The sequence below is a fragment of the Squalius cephalus genome, assembly GCF_949319135.1.
Source record: "Squalius cephalus genome assembly, chromosome: 10".
NCBI lineage: Eukaryota > Metazoa > Chordata > Actinopteri > Cypriniformes > Leuciscidae > Squalius > Squalius cephalus.
Window position 1 is genome coordinate 6633804 of NC_137131.1, and position 26723 is coordinate 6660526.

Sequence of the window (26723 nt, forward strand, 5' to 3'; positions counted from 1 at the left end):
CTATAAATTAAATAGTTCTGTCACTGTAAACAATGATCAAATCATGGCAACATATGTTATTCTGTTACTTTAACTCATCAAAATAATTCAAATGGTTTTGACTTTTCAACAATTTCAATTGATTAACTGGGCAAGATACATTTTTTTTTTTTTTTTTTTTTTTTTTTATGATACAGCCAATTTGATTAATCTATATATACCTAAACTTAAGTGTTTAAGTTGAATTTGAGGATTTTTTTATTTTTTTTTACAAGCAGATACTATTACAGTGCAAATCTTCGTAAGTATTTATAAACTGAACTAAATCAGAAAATTTGTTCAAAGGATGAATAAAACAGCTTCATGATTTAAGTAGACTGCTGCAACTTAGTTTACTTTCATAATTATTATCAAAGTAAAGCAGTATGTTGAAGTCAGAAAGCTTTTACTTTCAATATTACATATTCTATTCACGGCCACAATAAGTTTCAGCATTATCATCTTTACAAGACGACACAAATGAAAGCGTTCCTTCTGTTCTCTGGTTTTATCTGAGAGTTAAATAAATGCGGTGGTCAATTCATTTCCAGCTAAGCCTTTGGAGTAGCTAGAAGCTGATCTCACATATTACTTCTCTGTATCATAATATTTGGGTACATTTAAGCCAAGGATTAATTTCCTGAAGTGGAAGAACAGAAACTGAAGAGACTGTAGCTTCACTTTGCATGGACGAAGTGGTCCTTTAGCGTTTGAGAGCTCAAATACTACAAATCTCAGTACTCTTTGGGTCAAGAGTTGAGAATGATGGGGAATTCAGGCTGAAGGGAAACATATGACAGCGTGCCACAACATTTCCATATACAACCCCCACAGGGACTGCACCAGGTTTGGAGTACTGATGAATAATTAATCTGTTTTCTGTCTTTCCCATTTGGCCTGCTTGTTTCTCATGGCATTCTGTGTCTCTCACGTCCTTCATAATATTCCCTCCATCCCTCTCTTTCTCTCTCTCCCAATGCAATCAGAGTCTGTACTGTCATTCTGGTGATCAGTCTGATGACAGTCAATCTTTCTAGTTTGCCAAACAATTGTGAGGAGCCGTCTACGACAGCTATATTGCATAATTTGTTTCACAGGAAGTCAACAATCTATATGCAATTTTCTGTTTCGGAGAAACTCTACCATGAAAAGATGCAATCAGCCTGGAAACCATAATGTATTTGCCTTTCTCTTATCATAGTCACAAAAAACATAAGACAATTCCCTTGTCAAGAGCACATAGGCCAAAAGCCTACACCCTACAAAGATGACAGGACATTTATTTCCCTAAAATACACTTTAGAACAATAATATAATACTTTTAATGCTTTATTTTTTCAATGTGGTCTCAAACCCTACAACAATAAATATTGATCAAATTTAAAAAAAATTAGCTTAGTGATTCAAAATTGTAATTATCGTGCAGATAATACCTGATAAGTGGAGCGACTGTATAAACAGAAGCTTAGAAAGATTGGTACTTTACTTATAGCATGGTTCTGAATTTAAATATCAGAGTTCTGGTTTGGAATTTCAGTTTCAAGGGAAATAATTAATATGTCATAAAGTCATAAAGTGATTACTGTCATATTTTAATAGTTTCAATTAAAGCCGATTTGTTACGATTGCAATATGGTGGTTGTTTCATTCTCGAAATGATTCAATGTTTTTGAGCAAAATCAGTTAGGTGAATGATTCAATGACTCCCTCATAAAGACGGACATCTTTATGACTTTCCTGAATGAATGTTTTGAGTGATTCGGTCGAATGAATGAAAAGGTGGGCCTGTCTCAAATGGCACACTTCATGTGCACTTGCGGTCTTGTGGACTTACAATGGCCACCAAGCGGCATTACGTCACAAAAGTGTGGACCCGGAGGAAGATCGTGAAGGGTTTCATTTTGGGACAGGCCTAATGACTCACTCAAAATCACTTGTCACCACACACTCCAGAAATATGGTGTTACCTCCAAAAAGAGTTGCTAAAAATCCCTATCACTCCTGCACTACTTTTGAATCTATAGTGTGATAGGTGTAGTCCAATTCCCGAATGAAGGGAAAAAAGCCATTTTTTTTTCCATATTGCAAATATCTAGGCTAGTTGAAGACAATTATTGGATTGCATTTATTCTCTAAACAAATCAGTGTAAACACACATTTTTCAAGAATTGTTTTAAATTTTAATTTAAGCATTTTTTATTGTTTAAATTATCTAATAATTTTTCCCCAAATATTTATTCCTTACAAAAAATCTATTCATCTCAATGAAACTCAAAACGGTTAAAACACATCCTAGTGTGACTCAGAGACATCATTATGTGCCTCATTCTCTGTCTGTGTTTAGTAACAGCGCCTCCACTAACAAGCAGGCTTTTTGTAGATTCAGGTCACAATGACTAGTGCCTCCCCCTGATTTTTGCACTCTGATGTGACCATGCTCTGGGACTGAAAGTCATTTCCTCTACTGGAGCTTTTCTCATTGGCCCAATTATCTCATTTTGAAACTAAAGTGGGCTCTTATGTTCTTGCAGTGCATTCTGGGTCACTAGAGTGCGTGCTCTCCATTGCCTGTGGACAATTTAACCACCCTCCAGGTTGTATGAAATAAAATGAGAAAGTAATGGCAGCTCATGGATTTGGATTCTCAGTGTCAAATGAAATAATTTGTATTGCAACACAGTTCCCATCACATGTTGCATATGCACATGTTTGTGCACAGACTAGGAATAGACTAGAGTCAGTATAATTGCCCATGCATTGAATCAATCAAAGTTTTCAACACTTGCACTATTTGTGCTGCATATATTAATGTGGTGTTAAATTAAATGTGTTGTATAAGGAGATGTGTATTATAACTTTTGAAAGCAATCAGACAATAAATGAGAAATGAAAATACTATAGACTATTATATGCGACATCAATCACAGAGACTTGGGGAAGGAAACATTAGTTATCCACATCCTGTTTGCAGCATTAATTAATAATTTTGCAGCATTAATCAATCATTTTTGATTTAATTTCTCTTACGTTTTGTAAGGCAAAAATGATTGCTGATTGAATCTGCTGGAGATAAGGCCCATACTAGCGCTTCAAGGGAGTCGTTCACTTGCTATTTAAAGTGAGGTGGGAAATCAGTCAGGCTGAATCCAAGGTGAAACCACACTGGCATCCCCATGTGTCCTATCACTCCAGTCCTCACTGCCTTCTGCTACATTAAAAGGATGCACAAATATCTAAGGGCAAAATAGATCCAGAATTTATTGAAGGATTGGCAGTAAAGGTCAAGAGTACACTGGAAAGCAGAAGGGTTTCATTGGCTGTGTCTGAAATCGCACTTCCCTACTATATCGTTGGGTGACAAAATAACAGTATGTGACAAAAGAATTTGCAGTAATGTGCATTCGATGGATACTTTACTATCCCATGAGGCCACGGGAGAGGATTTATGAATGGCAGTGAAGTGATACAACTGACGCTGGTAGGTCACATGATAATGACAACATGGCGAATGTTGTACATCCAGATTATATTCATATTACACAGATTTATAGAACATACTTTTTTTAGCACTCGCTAAGTAAGTACTCATTCAAAATAAGTGCCTACTCAAGAGAGTATGCGATTTTGGATGCAACCAGAGTGAGCATCAATTAAAAGATCATATCAGGATCAATTACAAGGTCATTTGAATGGTCTGAGACCATTACAACCTTACTCCCCTGGCATCAAGAGGCGCGCTAGCGACTGATGCTAGAGGCTACGGTCTTTAGCTTCCTTGTTTGAGGGCCCGGCTCCCACGCCGGAGACGCCAGTATAAGTCCTGATCGGAGGGGGTCGATTAGGACTGGTTACATTTGGTGCCGTGACCCGGATGGGAGTGAGGTTTAGGGGGGTGAGTGTAACGGATGTAAGCCAGTGAGAGCTGTCCGTGTAAACCTCACTCCCCTGATCTCAAGAGGCGGGCCAGCCCCACACATTGGAGACCCCGGTTCGAGTTCCGCTCGGAGCGGGTCAAGACCGGTTACACTAGTAAATTTCACAAATAATTACAAAGAAATGGCAAGAAATGGCAATCAGTGACAAGCTTCAGTCTTGTAGTGTGTACTAGAATTATATATTATTATATATAATAATACACATTGCAGAGTTGTGATTGACTGTTGGCAGATGGGCCTAAATTGATCATTTTGAGAGCTTCACTCCTCAACTTGCATAAGCAATCATTAAAACTCTTGAACGATTGAATTTTCCCACATATCCTTCTATTTATTTCTCTAGTCTCCTCTCCACAGCTTTGTTTTCCTAGAGCTGCTCTCAACTCCATCTTACAGGCACCTATTGATCTGGATCTTACTATGATTAGAAATCTGGACCATGCAGGCTGCCTACACAAAGCTCCAAAATTACCTGTGTGTGGGGGAGCACAGAGGAGGTGGCAGACTGCCAAAGAGATACAAAAACTCACAGATTGTGAAAGAACATAATGTGTTTATTATTGCCAGTTGTTCAGATGGATGGTCTGTTTCGGGGACGCTTTCAGTTCTTTGTTGGATCCTCAACACACCTATACAGTCACAAGCAAACACTAAAAATACACATGCTTGAAAACCAACAAATGCAAATGAGGCAAAACAGAAACCGGGGTGCTATTTTTCCTGAGCCGGCTGCACAACTGGACAATGATGCACACATTAATGTATTACAAATGTTAATTGTGGCATGCATTACCTTTGTTCATTTTCTCATGTGTTGGTTTTAAATTTACCATGAACTGAACAAACCTGGTGATTATGCTTCAATTAGGCTGGCAGTAAAGCTTGTTAATTGGTGCCACAACATGAGCAGAGATTTCATTGCCGGAGGCTCTTTTACATGTATTCAACAGACAAAGAAACAGTCAGCAGCGAATTCTTTTGCACACAGGGTCTCCAGTTTCTATGGAAAAAGTGTGTTGTACATGCAGCGACTGACAGTTCAGGCGATGACAACTGCAATGCCATTAATAATGGGTTTCTGTGTGCGGTAGTTAACAGCCTCTTAGCGGTTGCTCGATGGACTACGAGTAGTTGGTGAGAACATAATTATACATCAGAGTGAGTTGTTTCCTCATGGGTCATGGTAAAAATGTGTTAGTGACTATGAGAGTGAACTATAAATGGTTCTTCTGTTTGAAAATATTCACATTGTAATGAGAGAACTGTGAGTTATTTCTAGCATATGGGGTTTGTGTAATTTCATTTGAAAGGTTTCAGGAACAAAATATCCAGATATTTTATTTTATTATATTAGATGAGTTCATTATAAGCCTATACTTGTCCACACACTTGAAAATCTTTATATCTTTGCATTCATTTTGGTTTTAAAATCAAAAGTGTGTACAATTTTCAACATAAATCTTGATTTAATGACTTTTAACAAATACTCAAATACTTTCCTTGAATATAAATTTACTCAAATACTGCACCTTGAATACAGAATGTAAACGTAACTTAATCATTAATGATTATTTTCAAATATTTGGAATCTGTTTGATTTATACAAATCTCTGCATGTTAGTTAATAAAAAAATATTTTTTTTAAAACTTAATTTAACCCTGACAGAATTTTGGAGGTCTAAAGGGGTCATTTATAGTTTTCCTCTCAAATGACAGCAAAATGGCTTCCTGAATGTTGGCCACAACGACTGCATAGTGGTATTTAAAAACAAAATTGCTTTTTTTGTGGGATTCTTTTCTTTTTTACAATCTCCAGTCATTTAGACCACCGAAACCATTTAGACTTTTAGCCCCACAAACAATATACATAGTCTGTATTAAATTGCTGAACATTTTATGAACAGCATTTTTAATCTATTAAAGATAGAAAAAAGTTTCCTAATTGACCCATATGTAGGGGCACTGTATTTTCTGCTGTGACTGCTCTCCAAGTTTATAATTATTTTTTAATAATCTGTATGCTTTTTAACTAAAAAAAATTCGAAATGCAATGTGACAAATACATTTCAAATGTACAAATATCTCAGGTAATTAATGTAAGATTAAGAAAAATTAAAATACTAAACATTTTACAAAGACTTTTGCATTTTTTAATAAAAATAATCGATAAAACATCCCCAGAGCATATATGAAAATCTTCAGCAGAAAGGAAAATGTGTTCATTGTGTTGCCCGCGCGCGGTGAGAGAGTGAGGAGTGACGATCACGTGACTCAGGCATTCTGTACTGTAGCCTCGGCTTGATTCTTTGAAAGAGGAAACGCTCCGCATTCACTCCTCATTGGCATCTCCGAGTGCACAGAGCTCAAACATATTTGGTTTATTTACACTGCAGTTCACTAACAAACCTGGGCATCCGTTAATTTTTTTCTCAAACCTTACAATTTCGCTATTTTAGCACTATTTCGCACAACAGCCGTTAGGTACATCAACCAACCTTGCCTCGAACAATTACACCTGTCCCAGCATCATCTGAGTGAGATTCCACATACCTGACGGTAAGCCACATCACTTTATGATGCTTTATGCATATTTTCTGCAATAATGTTAAAGTTGCTTGTCTTATCCTTAACACCACGCTGGAGCAGTTGAATTTAAACGAGCTATGTGTTATATATGTTATGTGAATGAACTGTTGTGCTGCATAGGCTCAAATATTAATTGACAAGTCATTTATTTGGAGCTTTATTTTGTCTTTCCTTATAATTTAACTCGGACACTCGGTTGGTTGTTGCTGGTATGTGAAGTGAAATTTTTCAGAAGCTAGCTTGCCAGTAAAAATGAACAATGCTGCTTTTTTTGTGTACAGAGATGAGAGGAATTCTGAGAGAAGCGCTCAGAGGAAACGTGCTGTTTTGAGCCTGTCATTGTGATTCAGTCAGGTGTGTTCAGCATCTCTGCTTTATTAGAAGGGTTCAAGCTGTGATGATGCTTATAGTATTGATTATTGATTATGCTTTCATGGCATAATGTCTGAACTGCTTTTTTTCCATAATAAAAGTGAGTTGTGCTGTCAAGCTCCAAAAAAGGACACAAAAGCAATAAACGTTCCATAGTATGATTGTCAAAGTGATGTCAAACATCATTAGTTCTCACATTTCCCTTGACATATCGTGGTGCATTTAATTGTTTTGAATTGAACTCAAGCACAAATGAGTTTCGGGACCAATGAGGAAGAAGACTTTAGGCCTAGATCCTACATTGTATGCCTCTTTCTCAGACAAAGCAATGTGAGTTCAGAAGGCTTGAAATTATAGACTACTTTTCTGGTGCTTTTTGTATTTTTTTTTTCTTTTCTTCTGGAGCCTGACGAAACAGAAGAAAGAAGAAAAATTGGGTTTGGAATGAGATTCTTTTAAAATTTGGGTGATTAGAAATAATTCCTTTTTAGACGTAAACCAATTCATATTCATTGCATTTTGAGGCATATTCAGGATTTAAGGGCTAATTCACCCAAAAAAGAACATTTTGTCATCATTTACTCACCCTCAAGTTGTTCCGAACCTGTATGAGTTTCTTTCTTCTGCTGAACACAAAAGAAGATATTTGAAGACTGTCGGTAACCAGACAGTTGATGTACCCCATTGACTTTCATAATAGGAAAAAAATATATACTATGGAAGTCAATGGGGCACATCAACTGTTTAGTTACCAGCATTCTTCAGAATATCTTCTTTTGTGTTCAGCAGTAGAAAGAAATTTAACATTTCAAAAATCCAATCTCAAAGTATGTCAGTGAGCTGTTCTGAGCAGTGTCACTATAGCTTTTCTTCTAATGTGTAACTATAAGAAGTGACCGAATCTTACTTGCGCCTGCATGTAGTGAGACATACGATTGGTGTTTGTCCAATGCCCTGGTTCTTCCACCCCTTTATCGCCCCTGTTCACCCTCCCTTCTGTCTCCTCAGTGTCTCTTATCTGCCTCCACCATTCCTCTCTCTCCCTCGCTCTCTCACCTTCTCCATCTCTCTCTTGCTCACACTCTTTCATCGTCTGTTCCTCCAGTCCTCCCTCGTGTTTCTTTCCTTGCACTCTTTCTCTAACACCCTGCCTGTGGCTAACATTATTCTGCGGTCCGTCCATTTAAAGTGGTGGACAGCTGTCGAGATGCCACGGAGGGCAAGAGTTCCTGCAGCTATTTGCTGATTGTTGTCTCTTTTCCCATCTCACAAGTCTAATGACCCCGCAGCACTTTCCACTACAGAAAAATAACACTATTAGATTAGTCAGAGCGAGTGGAGGAGTATTGACCGTTCAGAGTAGCTGCTGGCCAAGGCTAAAAGTTCAATGCTGTTGTAGGTTTTAGGCCTGGTTATAGACGAGAAATAAATGGGTGAAAGGGCAAAGATAGATGAGCTGAACGATAATTGAGCAGAATCTATGAGGAAGGGTTTCTGTGAGTGAACCTGAATGCTGTCTACTCAAAATCAGCCTCATGCAATAAAAATACTGTCCATAAATGGGAATAAATTTGATCTTTTTTTTTTGCAATGTGATGTCAGTGTGAATTCATCAGTCTATTTTGACATCAATTTACATCAATCTAATTTGATGTGCTTTATTTACTTTGCATAAAACAAACTAATCAGTGATTTACTGTATGAAGTATTACAGAAAGTGTACAAATATATTCGATTTAAATACAGTATATAGGCCTATTGATTAGATTACATTTGATTGGAAATGTTAAACTTTGAACAGTGACATTTGGAAAGTGACAACAAAAGTTAAAATGTTAATACTACAGAATAAACCTTTAAAAAATAATATGTTGGCTCAACAAAACAAAAAAAATTACGCAACAGTAACACAGCTACTTGAGCCCTGGAACAAATTAATCTTATCCATTTCTGTTAAAATCCACGTTTATCATAGCTTATGCTATATTTAACTTATTTAGCATGTATATTTCATAAACAAGTAGGATATTACTTGTCACTGGCATTAGCGCAGTCATTTATTGTCAACGTAGTGTTGTCATGGCATTGGCAACATATGTTTTACATTACTTTAACTCATCAAAATAAATTTAAGCAATAAATAAAGCAATTTCAACTTTTTTATTAGTTATACAAGATTCAACTATTTAATTATATATATATATATATATATATATATATATATATATATATTATTGTCAGTTTATTATAATTTTTTTAGTTGAAATGACTTTAACTTGAAAAATTTAAGGCAGCGACTGAACTTAAGTTTTTAAGTTGAAATAGGTGGACATTTTTTACAGTGTACTGGAAAAGTTCTTCTAATTTTATATAAAATAAAATATTTGTTGATGACTTATTAAGAACATGCCAGAGTGGTGTGTTTAACGAAACACTGGTTTAACACTGGTTAAAACTGGTTTATGTAAGATGAGGATGATGCAATCAATATAGATACTGTCCACATGTATTTGAACCTATTGGTGCTTATTCAAATAAACACACCTTTAGTTTAGACCCTGTTGACATTAAAAAAAATAGTTTGGGACAAGGACATGGAAAGGATGTGTTGAAAGCATCAGGCAGCAAGTTTTTTTTTTTTTTTAATCAAAGGCAATCAAGGCCAATGATGTAGACTAGAGTGTGCATTCTGTGGAGAGAGGGATTGGAAGAGAGAGGGTAATTGTTTCCTGCATGCCCAAGACACAACAGCTTTACCTTTAGTGATCAGAACCACTTCTGTAGGACTGAGACATTCTTTCAATTCTGTGTTGTTGCAAAATCCCACCTGCTGTACTTCTTATAGCACCATCTTTTTAGAGTTTACACTGAACCTTGATGCTGGACCTTGTGAATGACTTTGTGGGATACATTTATTGCAGCAATAACAGCTACTATATATTTGCATTTCTTGAAGGAAATGTTTGGGCAACTGATGTTTTAAATGCTGCTTTACTGTGGTCTTGATGCTCAGCATGTCCTGATTTCTCTCCAGATAAGGATGATTATCAATGGTATCCTAGACCTAGATGGAAGACAAGAACCATCACGATTCAGTATGCAAATAAATGCACCTGGACCCTGGACCACAAAACCAGTCACATGCGTCAATTTTTTTAAATTTAGATGTATACAGCATCTGAAAGCTGACTACATAAGCTTTCCATTGATGTATGGTTTGTTAGGATAGGACACTATTTGGTCGAGATACTGATTCTGAGGGTGCAAAAAAATCTAAACCTTTAAAATTGTCCATTTATGCTCGCGATTGTGCTGCATTCACTCACAAAAGTAAATACTTTATATATTTACAGTAGGAAAATTACAAAATATCTTCATGGAACATGATCTTAATATCCTAATGATTTTTGGCATAAAAGAAAAATCGATCATTTTGACCCATATAATGTATTGTTGGCTATTGCCACAAATATACCCGTGCTACTTGTGACTGGTTTTGTGATCCAGGGTCACATATACTGTTTTTCGTCGACGACGACTATATAGTAGGGAAGTATGCGATTTTTGGATGCAGCCAAATTGTAATTCAGTATGCAAATGTTTCATTGACACACATGATCTACAGCTATTGTTCTTTAGCGACTGTTGCAATTATTTTTCTGCCCGATAACCAATAATCGGAAGCAGTTTTTAATTATTATATATTTTTGTCACAATGACTAAAGGGTCCTACATACTACTGTACAACAATAAAAATTTGCATTTTAAATATTTTAATAATAGTAATAATAACTTAGCTTATGGTATAACATTTCAAGCATGTCTAGCACAAATGTGGTGGTTTGATTTTCAAACTTTAAATTGTGAATATAACAATTTCATGATAAAAATTAGATGATATAAAGTGGATAAAAATCGATGATAAAAATCTGACTGGGATTATTAATAATAAAACATGTTTGAAATGTAAAATGTTAAAGTGCGCTCCAGCTGATTTTCCTTTCATACAGATAGATCAGTTGCTTTTAGTTCAGTTGTGCCAGACCTTCTGATTTCCAGGATCCTGGCCTGTCTTTCCAGTAGGGATTGCTTTGAATTCCTCTCTGATTCCCATTGCCTCTGGAAATAAATCAAAGGAGTTTAAGTCTTGAGCCTGTAGGTCATGTTGTAATATTTTGTTGAATCACCTTAGATTAATCAATTTGTTGGCCTTCAGGATGTGGTTAAACGTAATTTATTAAACATAATAAATGAAACATAATACTAAAAATGTTTTTAGACCGACAGATTTATCTCCTCCAAAAGATTGACTTGGAATTGCTTGGAATTCCTTTTACTTGCTATAGAAGGGTTTAGATTGAGAATGAGATTGACGCTCTTGCAGCTGTTTGAATTTGTCCATTTGAATAGATAATGAAGTTCTGTTGATGCTAAGAGCGAGTTTTACCTTAAACGTGTGAACGTAAAGATCCTGAGAAAAGTAAGATGACCGCGTTCACACAGTCCTTCCCATTGTAAAGCTATCAGCAGCATATTGAATCTAAAAACATGATATATGGAGTGATGCCTCTCTCCAAAGATTTTCATCAAAGACTAAGTGAAAATCTATGTTTATTTTTTAAGCCCGTCTAACGGTCCAAATGGGGGTTTCCGGTATAAAGGGTGAAGGTTTTTGCACGTTACTGTCTTTCCTTTTACGCAACAATATTAAATGAAATACATTTTCTCAAATGTATTACCTTGTTATTTCATCTGACTCCATAAATGAAAAAGGTTTTAGTAATATCTGAGCATCATTAAAAAAGTGAGCGATGTTTGATTATTCTTTTTTACTCTTTAATTATATTTAACCCGTTCAGATTAGGAAACTATGTCGCTCGGAGGTCCTCACGTCTTCTGTTTAACGAGGGTCTCACGTACACAAGCTCATCAGTTTTGATCACCGAACAGAGGTAATTGCTGAGATCGGTCACATTCACGTTGACAAAATCAAAGATACTTTGGTATAGCCCCCATGGAATTGCATTCACTTGAATTTAACGTAATGTTTTTCTTCAGTAGAGGTATGGCCACTATTACAGATAAGAGCTAACCAACATTACTTCTCTTATAATAGCTTTAGATTGGCCATGACGTGGTTTCCCACGTACACTTATCTAAAGTAACATTAAATTAAGACAGAGGTAAGACAAACTTAAATTTAGATTGGTCAAGCAGCATTGCTGTTCTAAACGGAAATTCACTTCTTGTCTTTGCAAACCAAGTACACTTGAATCGATGCCAAATATTAGTCATCACTAATCTGATGCAAAACTTGCCGGAACATACAAATCCGTTTAATCTACTTGGGAAAACAATTTCAGAGTCAGCTGGAATAAAATCAAATGTAACAATTTATTATGTCAGGTAAATGTATCATGCCAATTTCATAATCAGTTCAAAGATAATAAATACAAAACATCAAATGCTCTGCGAACCTGACATCAGAAAATTCATGATGCTGAGAGTCTCGGCCACTCTCAGCATCACAGGCTAATTTGAGCTGCAAATCGCCCCGAGCCTCTTGTTGCAATTCATTATATACCCAGACCAAGACAGAAACTCCTTTCACATGGAAACATTTGCTAACAATGGGAATTTGCATTCAGAGTTTACACATTTTGAGAGCAGGAGGCCATTTGCCTGGAAGAGCCATCCTCCTTTGTGTGCAAGTTATCTCTAAACTCTTAAAAACTTTATTTTGTTTTTCTTCTTTGGGAATGAGAGCTTTGTACCAGTCGCACTGAGACATTTCAAATGATACCAAACATGTGTAATACTGTATGATAATTATTCACATTAAACTAGGGGTGTCCATGGTTAACCGATTAACCGATTAACCGTTAAAAATTGCGTAACCGAGTGAAACATTTTGCTCGGTTAAGTGGCGTCAATGGCGTGCATTGAATTTAGTTGTAATACATTTTTGCACCACCAGAGACCGCTAGACCAGTTTTCTAATATGAAGCAGGCAAAGAAAGCGCGCGTCCGAGAGTGAAGGCTGTGCGCGAGCCAGAAACAAACATAGTATCCGCGCCACTGATCGCAGCACAATAATATCTGTCTGCAGAGCCGCAGAGCCACAGCTTTACCCCAGCAGTTTTACCCTGCGCATGCGCAGTTTCATCACAACAGTTTTACCCGCAGAGTCTGTTTACCGTTACATTAACCCATACAATTTGTAATATGCATTTCCTAAACATGTACTTGCTAATCAAACACTTTATATGAACAAACTACTAATCTATAAAACACAATCGGTCTTCCGACCTTTTACTATTGTGTTGATATGCGCGAGAGAGAGAGAGCAATGCAGCGCTCGTGCTCGCGCGGCCGGGGCTCTCTCACTGTTTGTTCTTATGCGCCCTGTCCACTGATCTAAATAATTAGTTGTTACGACGACTTATTTGTTCCCTCGTTTTAATAAATCGTGTACACGTTGAACTAATTCCCTCCCTCATTTTGATTTAACGAATTACAACGTGGCCAAAAACAGTTTGATACTATTAGTGAATGCTAAAGACCTATTTTTTGTGAATTGGTGAATATTCAGGTGAATTATTTCGTGGCCACGAATTAATAATAATTATTAAACTGTTTTTCTTACCTGTGAAGATAGCTCTTCAGTGAAGGCCGACTATTCTCGTACAGCGCAAGGACGTTTTGTTGCTGCGTCGACCAAAGCGCAAGCGCAGCGGTGCGCATCATTGGCGTGCTCACGCGCACGGCGCGGTCAAAGTTCAAAATAGTTCAACTTTTGCCGCTGCGCTCTGTGACGATTACCAGCGCGGCCAATAGAATCGGGGGATCCAAACAAGCACGGAAATCAAAATGGATGAACGGCTAGTAGTGTGTATATATATAATTTGTTTTTTAGTTTCAGGTTTAATGTTTGAATAAATGTTTTATTCTAAAAAAGAGCTGACTTCATGATTCTTGTTTTGATTCAGATATTAAAGTATATAAAATCGCGTTGTATCTGAAGGGCAACGCTGAACCCAGCGGCAAGCGCCGCGCATACCGCGTCCTGTGTGAAAGGCCCATATCTCGGGGTTGCGGCGCGCACACTATGGTTAACCGAGTATTAACCGCTAAGGGCCTCGGTTAACGGTTAATGAAAAACTTGAAAACGTGCAGCCCTACATTAAACCATATAGATTCTTGGGTGAATTTTGGTGATCTCAGCATGAGAGAGAAGGGATGGGGGAAGAGGGAAAGAAATGTAGATTAGGATGATTCTGAGGTGAGACTTGCGTCTCGAATGCTGCAAAAGAGTGAGTTCAAATGTTAATTTCCTTTGTTCTCTCAGAGAGTTGCCCTCTCTTCCAGTTTTTCCAGTCTTACAATTACTAGCACTAAATTGTTGACATGAAGCATTTTGAGCCTTACAGTCTTTACGTGACACTACTGTCTGAAGATGAGACGTGTGATCGTGCTCTTGACGAGAGCTGATGATGGACTGTCTGTTGACCTTCAAGAAATGAGGTGATGTGGGCGGTAAAAATGATAGATTGGATAAAGCAGAGGTTATAAAAACAGTTCATTCATATCACTTGTGTAGACAGATAGTTGGATAGCACCATTGCAACTCAAGGTAACATGCAGAGGAAACTGTTTCTTGCCCATTAAAGATAATGTGCTTTTATAAGATTGCCAATGTCAGATGTCTTTGGAGCGTACAGCTAGTAATCTCTTGCAAATGCCATCACTGTCATCCAGGAAGTTATCTGAAATCAGATATCTCAAACATGAATATGTAAAAACAAATGGACAGATTCAGTACAGATGTATAGATAGATGAATGTCACAGTTTCACATTTGCATATATGCATTTGACAGACTTTTCAAAGCAGCTTGTGCAATGCTTTCAAGGTATAATTTTGCTAGTTTGTATTTTCATGCTGGTGGAATTCATCGGTCTGTGTGTGTGTGTGTGTGTGTGTGTGTGTGTGTGTGTGTGTGTGTGAGTGAAAGAGACTTAAGGAGGGTGTTGAATATGTAATTGTCACTTGGACTAATCTACTGAGATATAACATGGTTATTTTTTCCTCTCTCTCTCTTGTTCTCCTCTGGGGTAAAGAGACAGGCTCAGTAAACCAGTCTTATTAGTCATTGTGCTAGGGTCAGTAGGGACACCTGAAGCACAATGTGAGTAATGATTTCTCAGTGTGAAAGATTTAAACAGAGGTCCTCAGGGGGCCACACCGGTTCACTGGGCTAAAACTGAAGGAGTCCCGGGTCATGCCAAAGACCCATGTCACACTAATGTGTTGCTTTTGATTTAAAATTCTGTCTCTCAGTTTCTGCCTCTCTCTCACAATGTAGTTCGTAATCCTTTCTGTCTTTCATTCTCTACCTTACTATTTTTAAAAATATAATGGGTTGTGAATTCAAATTTATGTTGACTTTGGCTAAAAATGTTAGCATCTGAATCTGTATAAGTGAAATTAAGCAGTTATGAAGATAACTGTACAATAATATTGCTTACTGGTCTTCTGATCCCTGCACTGCGTGAAGCTACGTTTCGTGTATCACAACGTGTGCTGAATGTTAGTAGCAGCTGTGTCTGTGGACGACTCCATGTTGCTACTGTTTGTGGAAAGATTTTGAAGACAGATGCTTTGCATGTGGGGTGTTTTGCATTCACATTAGATAGTGTAGAAAGAAACTGCTGCCACAATACTTTTATTTTAGTAAAAATGAAATTAAAACTAACTTAAAACTAAAACTTGACTAAATTATACCAAAATTAATTGTAAATAAATTCTAATTAATTAAACATTTTTTAAATAATGATGATTATTATTATTATTATTATTGTGTAAGCTCTGTGCAATTAGAGGCATGAAATGGAAGTGCATACTGTAAATAAACAGTTCCACCCCATTTTCATCGGCCATTGTTTGAACAAACGAACAGTACCGCCCCAAAATTATGCCATTGGTTGAGCCAGAAGTTGACTTGTGGTCACTGATGCCCGGTTTCACAAACAAGGTTTAAGCCTAGTCCCAGACTAAAATGCATGTTTAAACTGTCTTAACAGAAATTAACTTGCGCTGACATATCTTATAATGTGTCAGTGCCATTGTTTTTTCTCAAGATGCACACCAGTAATGTTTTTTCTGGGACACGTTTAAAAAATAAAAATAAACTACTGTCCTAATTGAACAAAGGCCTAATCCTGGTTTAATCAAATCCCTGTCTGTCAAACTGGGCCTCAATGTCTTGGAAGTATGACAGAGCCACAATTTTGACCTAAAAATGTATATATTTCTACATAATGGATATTTTGACATTAAAAAAATGCAATGTGGAGCACTTTTAATTATGCTTTTTGTTGTGTCCTGATTTTGTCTATAGGACATCTTTTTAAATGGCTATGATTTTGTTTCTCCAGTTATTTTAATGGCTTAACTGCAAACTCTAGTTCTGGTATGTGTGCGTGTGTTTGGCTGTGCTTATTTCACTGTCTGTTTGTCCAAAGCCAACAAATGCATGCAAATGAGGTAGGAGAAGCATTGGTTGTAGGGTATGATTTGAATTTTTTTTCTGTGATTGAATTCTTGAGAAACTGAAGCTTGCAGACAGTTTGCAGTGATTCACATTTGAAAAACATAATGCTCTATATATTCGTGCTCTTGTGAACATTTGTAAACCAAAAGAGAAAACCTTTTAACCTCTACAGAGTTTTCTGCAAACCACATTTTTAGGCGTAGAATTGAAAGGGCTAGTTTGAAGCAGCACTTACCACTAAAAGAATGATTATCCTGAAATTGCTTTTCCTGTGTAATGCCGGGTATCTACAAATTCCTTTTATTTATTTTTTCTTCAAAATTTACATTAAAGTTTAATAACATGAATAATTTTTTTTAAGTATTCCGAAGTAACACTAGCCAATATTTTCAAATAATAACTGTAAAGAGAGAGGTTTAAGACTGTGTGTGTGTGTGTGTGTGTGTGTGTGTGTGTGTGTGTGTGTGTGTCAAAATCCCTGACTATTTTCGGAATAGCATTCTGCCATACTATTTTATTAACATACTTCTCTACTCTCTATTTCTGCGGTATGCATATTTTATATTCAAAATGTATTTAAAATGTTCTTATTCAATCAGACTCTCTAGAGAGTTAAGAAAAACATTTACAAAAAGTTACAAAAAAACATTTATTTCTGAGATGATAACAGCACTCTCTAAATGAATTGTCCCATGATTGCGTTGCATGTAGCATACTGCAGTTTAAAACATCTATAGAATTATGCTGTTTTACTGTTTGTTACTACTTGGCAGTATACTGTGCAGTATGAGTTCCCTTTTGTTTCCTTTCACATTTCCATCTAGCGTTTGGCTTTAAGGTAGCAGGGAATCGTACATATTCAAAACTGCAAAATTGAGTCCAGTGAGAACATCTTCTGTGAGCCATTGAGGACAGTTTGTGTTTCCATGCTGAAAGGGCAAAATAAGCTAAATTTAAAACAGCTCTAGATGCCTTTTTAGAAGGCACAAGAGATGTTTAAAAAGAGGCAACATTTTAAATGTCAGTGTAGGTCACTGCTTTTACAAGCTTTTATCGATGTATACAGCTGATGTTAACTTTTACTTCGAATCAAATTTTGTGACAAACATATACTGGAAAAAGTAGAATCACTATTGCAGTCTAATAGAGTTAGTAGAGCTGCACGATTCTGGATAAATTTAGAATCACAATTTTTTGTTTCAAACAGAACACGATTCTCCCACAATTAAAATAAACAAAATAACATGTAATTTACTAAAGGTTTTGACTATTAATTAGTCAGGTATTGACTAATTGCTTCAGTCTATTAAAAAATGTAATGAATTAATGAATCAATGACTCATTTATAAATACTTCACTTGTTTCATTACTGGATGAATCAGTGTTTTTTTTTACAAATCTCTTAAATGAATGATTCAATGACAAATACATTTTAAAATGTGGCGTAACGTTGTAATCGATACAATCGTTATTTGAAGCACTATTTTGATTGCTATACCGTAGTCATCCCAGTTATTCTAAGATAATATGAATATTTGTAACAGAGAAATAGCGATACTGTGTGGCTGAAAAGACTGTTTGGGAAGCTGTTTCATATGCAACTGCTCTCTCTGGGTCAGTGATACAAGGAGATCAGTCAGGCGAAGGAATGCTGATAGATAAACGTTAAGGTCCTTGCACACTGAGTCCGAATTTCGCGTCAGAAATTTTCACACATTAAAGAATAAATACGACCTCATGTTTTGTCAATCACGTTTACACACTGCCTCCGAAACTTTCGTCCGTCATAAAAAAAATCGGATCGGGTTCGATTTTCTGCGTTTTTCGCATCAGTAGCAAGCATTTTGTGAGGGGTTTTGACAATTAAGAGCCACCGAATGACAAATACGAAAAAACGCATACGAACATTTTGGACTCAATGTGCAAGGACTATTACAGTTAAAATATCTCTTGAGTAAGATATTCTTGCCTAAGAAGAATAAAGTGGACGAGAGCTCTCTTGCATTGAGCGAGAATGCAAGAAAGAGAGAGGTTTTTGAGTCTGAAAGAGGAGAAATGGCACACTTATTACACATTATACATTTTTAAGTACAATCAACTTGGATGTTTAAGTCTTTTCAACTTAAATGACATTAAACTGACTTAAAGAATGAGTTGAATCTTGTATAACCTATAAAAAAAAGTTGAGTTAAAGCAAAAACATGTAAAAACATGTGTTGTCCTAACTTATTGATCATATAATTTTTTTCAGTGTAGTTTGAACAGATAAGCAAGGGCAAGTTCCTTTTTAGGATAAGCAAGGCCAATATGACCCCTTGGCGCTACAGCTATAAAATTAGATTGCAGACTGTGGTGGTTTTGACACCTTTGGGGCAAAAAGACAGACAAACATCTTTTTATCATATTGCTAGACAACACGTGATGGAAAATTCCTTTTTCTGTGCCACCAAGCGCCAACGTGGGTGTTTGAATCGATATCGTGATATTTTAACGATTAATCATGCAGCTCTATTAGTCAGTCAATCTGTTTGATGGCATACTTTCTGTGCTAGTTCTCAAAGCTCAATCTTCTATGAACGATAGGTCAGTAATAGGCGTATGTTAAATGACATTTACATGACAAACAATATATTTACTTATAAAGCCATTTTTTGTAATGTCTATTCATTTATTGTGTGAATTAATGAGTGGATCATGTAACTTTATTTGATTTATATCCTTTAATTGGTTGAAAGTTGTGAATATTATATATGCAGGCCTACATGGTGGTATAAATCACTTTGCAGTATCTGTCCTTGCTGTGTGTGTTTGTGTGTGGCAGTGGTCTAGACAGTCCTGCTAAATATGCTTCAGGCGTCCTGAGACATGCTGTGGGCATGAGGTAAGACAGCCGGGGCGGGTGAGAGATGTGCTCACCCGAATACACAGACACATACAGGCCTTTAGGGTCATTATGAGTCATGGTCAAAGCAAACTCATTCACCTTCTTCATGTCAATCACAGAACTTTCATCTCTAAAACCTTTAAAAATGCCAATGTGCCACTTTAGTACAATACCAATGGTCCATGGACTGTCAGATTGGCATTACGAATCATTACTACTGCCAGCGTTGAAACTGGCATTATAAAACTGCTATTTTGCCATGTCACGCTGTAATATTGTCACTTAATACAATACATGCAGAGTACTTGTAGCCTATACATCTAAGTATTTTCATGCAAGATGGTGTTATGTATAGCCTTTGATGGAATTTATAAATCACTATGATTCAATATGCATTTGATTGCAGGAATGGTCTGAGCTGTCAAGAGGTATTGGATTAGCAAATCGCACTCCATCAGACGCTCCTGGAACATTTCCGATTACGGTTCTTGTCTTAATGCAGCTCTGTTTTTTGCAGCTCTGAGTCACTTGTTCAGCTTTTTTTTTTTTTTTGCATATTCATTTTTGGTGTTGTATTAGAGGTGGCAGATTTCCATAAATAACTTCCACTACTTCAATTAGATTAACCTCAGTGTACCAGAGGCAGCGTCTTAGTTTCAAAATTGTGTGACCAGAATGCACAGTACCAATTCTTAAAGGGACTGTTCATCCAAAAAGGACATTTTGGTATCATCTACTTACCCTCGTTTATCTTTAGGACAGGAGCAGAACAATAGGAGTTGCTGTTGTTGTTGTTTTTTTTGCAGAAGGTCCTTACTGATGTTTTCCATATAGTGAAAGAGAATGGAAACCATGGCTGTTAAACTCCAAAATTAAGAATGAATTCTATTTCATAGGCTGGCATTATGCAAATTTGTTACATTGTTTCGTATGAATGTTAAGGAAGTGAGACTGGAATTACTGACGACTCGTTTCGGCAGTTCAGAGTCGGTTCTTTCTTTTGGGAGACAATAACTTTATTTGTTGTGCACTTTGGTCTTTAAAACTTTACCATTTACATTCACAAATAGCTATATTACACACTGCATGAAAGGTAATATCTGAACAGCATAATAGGGGCACTTTAAAAAAAAAAAGTGTTTTTATTGTACACCTAAAATTACAATACCAATATTTGTTGGTTGTGTTTATTTCCTAATGTTAAACGAAAACCACAGGGAGCTCGTAAAGCTTCCCTTTTGTTGACAACAGCTGGTTTATAAGTGCTTTTCAATACAAGTTTGAGAAGATGATTGCCGTATGTTGCTTTCTTAAATTGTGCATATAACATTCCCAAATCACACTTTTGGTTTTATTTCCATTAATCATGCAGTCCTAGAATACACACACTGAATGTGTTTTTAAAGCAACATTAGGGTTACTAAATGAATAAAATGCTCCTTTAATCCCCTTAAATGGGACCTATTATGTCATATTTACAATATGTAAAATAGGTCTCTGATGTCCCAATGGTGTGTATGTTAAGTTTGACCTAAAAATACCCTACAGATAATTTTTTAAGCATGTTAAAATGGCCACTTTTTGGGGGTGAGCAAAAACGTGCCGTTTTTATGTGTGCCCCTTTAAATGCAAATGAGCTGGTGCCTCCGGCCCCAACTTTAAAGAAGAGGGCAGAGTTTCAAGAGCTCCTGCTCCAGCACACAACAAAACAGGATAATCTCACGCTCTGAAAATGTCAGAAACTGTTAGTATCGGTATTCAGTTTGAATCGGAGTCGGAATTATGCCTACAGAGCCAGAGAATATGCTGTATGGAGATAGAACAGGTATAGTTCAGTTTAATTATGGTTATAACTTATGTTGTCATCTTGCTTTTATCCACTAAACCTATTAGTTTAAGCCTGTTGTTGTGAACCCTGTTCAAATTATGGGCAAAACTTTACTGATGAGTTTCATGAAGTTTATTGTACTTCACACAAAAGATGAAGCATCTGTTTTCTAGGGCTGCCCCTTAATAGTCGACTAATGGTTAGTCGACTAGAAAAGGCTAAGTCGACCAAAAATTATTAGTCGGTTAGTCAAAAAAAAGAAAAACTTATGGTGATGTCACGCAGTCCGTGAGGGACAGATCGTTAATGGCAGGTCCTTGTGGTAATTACAGTGCAGGAAAACATCGACCTCAAATATGGCTTATCATTTGAAACATGTAATTTGTAGCAACTTTTCATGGCTTATATAAATGTGAACTATTATTAGGTGCATATTCAAGTTTGTGCTGAAAATGGCGGACAGTGTACAACTCGCTCAGGACGGGGTCTATGCTAATACACCAGAGTCCGTCAGTCGTGGGCAGGGCCTGTGCTTTGTACAGAATCTGCAAATGGCTTGTTCTGAGACAGTGCTTATGATTTATGGGTATAAAAAAAAAGGAGTGGGTGGATTTTTAACATTTTATAGGGTGGCTGTGTACACACACTGCCGACACACATTTATGTTCAAACACCATGTAAAAGTGAATTTCCCTTTAAATGGAATCTATACATCAGTTTATAGTTTGTACTTGAATCCTAATACTAAATACACGATGACATTTGACAGAGTAATCTAGACTACAACAAGACTTAACCGTGAGTGCCTGTGTGCACAGTCCTGTTCCACTGAGTTAGTTCTGATTAGATCATTAATACTGATCTAGTTGATATGAGGAAGGCTGCATGTCTGTTCTCCACTTCCACCCTCACAATTCTCTGAGAGCACAGCCTCGATTTGAAAGACTTGTCACTGACAGATCCTCAATCGCCTCTCACTGTCTGATGGAATGATAGATGATGAAAGGAAAGGGGCAAACGAACAGAAGAGATTAGATTCTCTTATCATGTCTACCTTCCCTGACAGAGTGCTTCAGTCCGGGGTGGATGTGAGGTTGACGGGAAGAAAGGTTTCAGAGGAGGCAGGCTGATGAAAAGGATGCTCTGGGAAAAGAAGAATGCACGTGTCAACCTCGGGTGTTTTCGTGAGGATGGGTTGCGTAATCTTAATCTGTCTCTTGTAAAGAGTGCATTATGCTCCCACACAAGGTTTTGAAAAGTGTATTTTTGAATTTAAACTAGATTTGGTGAAAATCTGAGTGGTGATTGTGTGGTTGCCAGAAAGATAAATGGTGTTGTGGGTGGTTAGCAGGATGTTGCTATGCAGTTTCTAAGGTGTTCTGAGTTAGTTTTAGCACATTGCTGTGTGATTGCTTGGGTGTTCAGGGTGGTTGCAATACGTTTACTGGCACTAGTCAAAAGAGTCCTCCATAAAGTCCCCAAGTTTTTTGGCTTTTAGTATGAATATGTTAGCCTTAAGGTTATCTATAAGCTAGTGTGCTCCAAAACGATAACAAAATTCGCATTTATAAGATATAAGCATTCAAAACATAGTCTTTACTTTCATCAATATGGATCAGCGATTTTGATGACATCGCTCTGCACTTCAGATTCTCATCAGATTTTCCCTCCAAACAAATGCTCTCTAAAGCGTTTTGCCCGCTACATTATTAAATAGACGCTGAAGCTGAGGCTGAAATTGGTCACCTATTCACACAATCACTATTTTCTATATTGTGAATGGCACATAGTGCTCTATATAGTGGATAGGGAACGATTCAGACAGTGTAAATATGCTTTCCATTGAGACGAATGAAGTTAGTGTCACTCACACAGTCTGCTCCGGTCCAGAGACACGACTGCACAGAGCGGATGATCTCATATGCGAATCGGCACACAAAACATATCGGATCCATTTGAATTCTACACAGAATGGTATATTTTAAAGCGACATGGCCGACAAAACCGCACTGACGAGTAAAAGAGATAAGTCCAGTGCCATGCACCAACACAAATTACACACTTTTCAAACTACGCACCCTCAGCATAATTATGATCACTGTTTTGCTTTAGTAACAGTTTCATATTAAATTCAAAGGGGGAATCTATTAGACTGTGGCTGTCGTAAGCTGTCAAAAACGTGCATCCATCCATCGTAAACGAACTCCAAATGGCTCCTGTGGGTTAATAAAGGCCTTCTGAAGCAAAACGATAAGTTTGTGTAAGAAAAATATTCATATTTAACACGTTACAATGTAAAATTCTAGCTTCCGGCCAAACGGCCATATGCAGTCTACTTGCCCCTAATGCACAACTTACGAAATCTATGACGTCAGAAGTAGCGTAGTGCGTCATGGCGTAGCGTAAATATCAGCAGTTCATATGTTCGTTTGGCCGGAAGCTAGTTATTTTACTTCATAAAGTTTTAAATATTAATATTTGTCTTACACAAACTCATCGTTTTGCTTCAGAAGGCCTTTATTAACCCCTTGGAACCATTTGGAGTTCGTTTACGATGGATGGATGCACGATTGATGGATGCACGCATGTTTTTGAGCTTCAATCTGTTGCAATCCACTGCATTATAAAACTTGGAAGAGCCAGGATATTTTTTTATATAATTTTGTATTCGTCTGAAAGAAGAAAGTCATATACACCTAGGATGGCTTGAGGGTGAACTACTCCTTTAAGTGCTTTTTCATGACTAACAGCACTATAACATATTCATTAGGACATGGTACGATTAGAAACCATTATATACAATATAATATATAACCTATATATCAGTAAGATTTTATTTTTAAATTAATACTTTTATTCAGCAAATATTTATTAAATTGATTAAATATCACAGACATTTCTAAGAATCCTGAACAAAAGTATGAGTTTCCACAGAAATATTAAGCAGCTGTTTTCAACACATTTAACAACACTCGAACAGTTATTTTTTTCAACAGTTATTTTAAATTGTAATGATATTTCCTAATATTACTGTTTTACTGTATTTTTGATCAAATAAATGATGGTTAGCATAAGAGACTTATGGCAAATAAATGGGGTTTGTTTTGAGCATTTGTTCTGAAGTTTAGTAGCTGAAAAATGAAAGAGAACTTTGAGAACTCTGATCAGGCCTGTGAGCTCTAAAGCTCATCTGCGGTCAATATTTTATGCCTTAAAACTGATCTTTGATCATCAAAATGACATTTAAATGCTATTTTTCCTGTGGAAAAAAAATTCTTCATGCCTTAAAATAGCTTGAATGCAACTCTACACCCTTACTTCATTATACTGTACGTGGATAAATCAATATGCTAATTAGCCCGCCTCCACTGACTCACACCAGCTCAGAGATTCACTTGGTCAACTTTACTGTAGTAAACGATACACAATAGTTTCGCTCTTCAGACACCTAACAGCAATTAATATGATTAGCCTTTTGCTTGACTAAGTTATCAAACAGCTAATAATGTGTTGCTAATGTTACACAAACCATGTTCCCGTTCGCCATCTCAGAGTATGCCTTCTAAAAATCAGCATCCTTAGAAACGCTTTGAACAACTTAGAACGTCAGTGGAGAAAGGCATATAGTTCATCATAACATACAAATACATGAAGAGTGTAATATCATATACATAATTCACCTGCTATATTGCTAACTGTACCTGTTTTTCATATCAACAACCTGACTTCTCTTGAGACTTCCCTGCTTTGCAGCAGTCAATGATATGCTAAAGCCGCCTTCTCGTTGATGTGATTGGTTTCAAGGTAGTTTGTGACGTAAGAAACACGGGCGATTTCAAACCGTGTTTTTGAGACTGTGAGACTGAGACTGTGGAGAAAATACTCAGCAATGGCATTGACTTATGAATTTCCTCGTGGTTTGTCTTAAAGCATATTAAAAACACCACATAGACGTATGCAGTAAACAACATTAAAAACTTGATTTTCACCATAGGGGGTCTTTAAAGAGTGAGACTTCTAGGTTAGGTTCTCAAAACCTCAATAGGGCTTGGTAAGAACAAACACATACAGTATACATGCCATACACACACAGACATTCTTTTATACCCTCACAAACAGACAAACACTCGCACACAAGAGTGTCTGGTGAAGTGAAATGTCAAGGAGATAAGTGAAACTGTTTAGTTGTTCCCCAGAGAGTAGAAACCGAAGCAGAGCAATTATCTTAATTGTGTTCCAGTGGTGTTTATTCCCATCATGCTCTGTTGCTGAATGCCTCTTGTTCCCTGTATCTCAGCATTTCCTTCTCTTTGTTAATATGTTCATGTGCCATTCTGTCATGTTGTATTTTTAATCTTTCACAATAACTTGTAATTTCCTTACTATTACTTGCCTTTTACACTTAATTTCTTCATCTTGTGTCTTTCAGTGTCTTTATTTAGAGAGTCTTTCTTTAAAGCTGCAGTCCTTAACTTTTGGCGCTCCAGCGGTTAATAAACAGAACTGCATGCGTCTTGCGTAATAACATTATTGTTGTTGAATAAGAAGTTATTGTCCAGCTAAATTTAGTTTTGATTGATTCACTTCCGTCACAACGATCATTAATTATTAAAGGGGGGGTGAAATGCTCATTTTCACTCAATCTCCTGTTAATCTTGAGTACCTATAGAGTAGTATTGCATCCTTCATATCTCCAAAACGTCTTTAGTTTTATTATATTTATAAGTTAAAGATTGGCTGTACCGAGTCTTTCCGGAAAAAACCGAGCGGCTGGGGGCGGGCCGTGTGGGCGGTGTGCTATAGCTGTGCTAACTGATCTAACAACAACACAGAGAGACATTTGAAGTAGTTTACTCACCGTGACTGCTCGATCCTTAAGCATTAGACGATCTGCAAATAAGGTGATCTGGGCTTTGTTTATAAAACAATCATCGTCGAAATGCAGGGAACAAAGAGTCGTGCACAACCTCCGTTGATGCTTCGAAAAAACAAACTCCATCCACTATTCCCTTAACGCTGGGTTCTTTGGGAATCTGTGCAGGGTTGTCTTGCCCTGCCAACCAAAAACCCACTTCTTTGGTGACATTGACTTCCCTAAAGCCGAGCAGAGCGCTTTGAGGTAACGTACTGCTTTCGCTCTCTTCTCTCTCTGGTCTGCGAGTGCGCGCGTAGCCGCGGAGAAGTGCCCTTAGGACCCATATAAGGAAATTCCGCTCTATCTTACGTAAGACAGAGCCATACTCGAAAAAAACTTTCCGAAACTTGTGACAAACCGGAAGGAGTATTTTTGGAACAAAAATACTCCTTCAAACGTGCAACTTAACTTTTGAAACTTTGTCCATGTTTAGCATGGGAATCCAACTCTTTAACAGTGTAAAAAACTCAGTATGCATGAAACAGCAATTCACCCCCCCTTTAACTTAGGGGCCGCTAACACGACACCGTTTTAACAGAAAACTCTTTAAGTTCTCTCTACGTAAACTTTAAAAACGCTGATGGCGTGCACACGCATTCTACGAGTTCAGTCTACAGGGATGCGCATTTGAAT

General features: G+C 37.0%; 1 protein-coding gene across 1 annotated transcript in view; it reads left to right on the forward strand.

Moving 5' to 3' along the window:
- The first annotated feature begins 6253 nt into the window (after positions 1-6253).
- The window catches only part of rap1gapb (RAP1 GTPase activating protein b), a 94100-nt gene continuing 73630 nt past the window's right edge, over positions 6254-26723 (forward strand). The window contains exons 1-2 of the mRNA XM_079884226.1: positions 6254-6509; positions 6821-6893. The gene's annotated coding sequence lies outside the window, so the exon portion shown is untranslated. The remainder of the gene's footprint in view (positions 6510-6820; positions 6894-26723) is intronic.